Source organism: Nelumbo lutea, chromosome 1 (assembly GCF_056320005.1).
Source record: "Nelumbo lutea isolate HS-2025 chromosome 1, American lotus-T2T, whole genome shotgun sequence".
NCBI lineage: Eukaryota > Viridiplantae > Streptophyta > Magnoliopsida > Proteales > Nelumbonaceae > Nelumbo > Nelumbo lutea.
In genome coordinates, this window is record NC_142684.1 from 129,621,221 (window position 1) to 129,623,441 (window position 2,221).

Genomic DNA, 2,221 nt, shown 5'->3' on the forward strand with positions numbered 1-2,221 from the left:
ACATTATTGGCAATGGGATCCACAAAAGTAGATAATGAGGGTGAGTAAATAGAAAAGGTATATCTCTTTATCCTCCCATCTACCATCTTCATTACTTAATATATATATATATATATATTAGGAGACCAACCCTGATGTGGGAATCACTATTGAGGTCTACTGTTACCACGTCACATGGTATGCTGACGTGGACTAAAAGCTCCACGTCCACTTTTACTGAGTGGGTCTTTTGGCATTCTTGGGTGACGCAAGGAAGCTGTGTCTTTGCAGCCGTCACATGGGCTTTTTCAATGGCCTCTTTCCTCCTATATATACAAACATTTCCTTTGGCTTCTCCTTTGAGAAAATATCTCTAACATTCAATCTCTTCTACATATAGATCTCTCTCTCTCTCTCTCTCTCTCTCTTGGTTTGTGCCATGGCCGACGTAGATAGCAGCGGAGGTGGTGCTCCGGGAATCAAGCTTTTCGGCACGACAATCGCTCCGCAGGTGAAAGGAGTTGAGGTGGAGAAGCCAGCAAAGGCCAATGACACAAATGAAAAGAGGGTGGAGAAGACAATTCCATGCCCAAGGTGCAAAAGCATGGACACCAAGTTCTGTTATTTCAACAACTACAACGTCAACCAACCTCGGCATTTCTGTAAGGCATGCCAGAGGTATTGGACGGCCGGAGGGACGCTTCGGAACGTACCGATTGGAGCCGGGCGTAGGAAAAACAAGCCTCCAAGTCAGGGGACAATTGGGTTCCCCAACAACTGTGTGTTCGATGCTTCTGGGGTGAACCAGTTTGATTTTGAAGGTGTGATGGAGCAGTGGAGCATAGCCACGGCCAGGGGCGGATTCCGGCAAGTTTTTCCGTCGAAGAGACGAAGCAACACATCTTCTGGTCAAATATGTTGACTTTTATATTTCCTTGTTGCCCCAACGGATTTTAAAAAGAAACGAAAATTGCTATTGGGGTCATATGTAATTGTATATACAGGCTTGTATGAATTAATTAATCATGTTACAATGTATTCTCCATTAAAACTGACCTCTCAAGCTCAAAATCAATGATGTGCTGAACAGTTTTTCTCAGAGGGTGTTGGACAAAGTCTCATGCCTTGCTATGAACTTCCATTTTTCCTCACTCACTCATTATTATATAGCTGTCTCAGATGGTCGATCGATTGTATTACATATGCCTCTGGCCGGCCCCACCTAGAGATGAAAGATTGAAATCAAATCAAATATATATAATCAGATGGCGGATCCGATAGATTAATGCTTTGAGATACTCTCTTGCATGTGTGCCATGTGCAGAGAAGATATGTTAGGAAGTGGTGACTTTCTTTACAAGGGTACAGCATAACACATTGTATCTGTATCTTGTTCTTTTTGTGATTAGAGAAGAGACATGATATCTGTATCTGGTATAACAATATTTAAAGTAACAAGAGAGTCAGAAGATACCAAAACAGGCTTCTTATTTTATGGGTATCAAAGGATTAGGCTTAGTTTCTGTACCTATAATATATCAATAGGTCACCCATATGAAATTCTAAATAAATGGTTTTCAGAATTATGCAAACAAAATCATAGCCGGAAAACCTGGAACTAAATCAATATTTTATACATGTGGTGAGAGACTTTTTCAGAAGGCCAAAGGTAGCTAGATGCGGAGAACCTCAATATTTGCTGGCTCTGGTTGTTAAACGATGCTGTTTCCCATTTAATGAGGGAATTGGCAAGAAAATAATGGGATTTCACATAAAAATGGAGAATGGGTGAGGGGAAAACAGGAAACAAAAGGGAAAAAGACTGCCTGTGGATATTCTTTGGAAAAAGCCCAGGAAAATTTTTGTTCAATGGAATTAGAATTCTCACTCTGTCATTCCCCAGCCAGCTTTAATTTGTTGGCCTTTACCACATGCTTTTGTGGGGGTCTTCTCCACCTTTCTTCATTTATTCTACTTCCATATCTAAAATCACTTTCAGTTTTTTTTTTTTTTTTTTTCTATACCTAGAAACTGTGGTTCTAGGGTTCTTTCTTCTTGGAATAAGCGATCACTCCACCGGCTAAGGATACAATTATCAATGTATGCAGGTTAATTGAGTTGATCACCTCCCCATATTATTCTGTGTGGACACTTGTTCAGAACTTTTCTATTTTCTTTTCTCATAAATGTACTGCTAGTGTTTCTTCTCTTCAGGTTTAGAATCAAACACTATTAATAAACT

At 40.0% G+C, this 2,221-nt stretch overlaps 1 pseudogene across 1 annotated transcript; it reads left to right on the forward strand.

Annotated features, from left to right (window-relative positions):
* The first annotated feature begins 334 nt into the window (after positions 1-334).
* Positions 335-1,034, forward strand: LOC148877526 (dof zinc finger protein DOF1.5 pseudogene; annotated as a pseudogene). Its single transcript, XR_016105087.1, has one exon. The product of XR_016105087.1 is annotated as a dof zinc finger protein DOF1.5 pseudogene (transcript).
* The last annotated feature ends 1,187 nt before the right edge of the window (positions 1,035-2,221 follow it).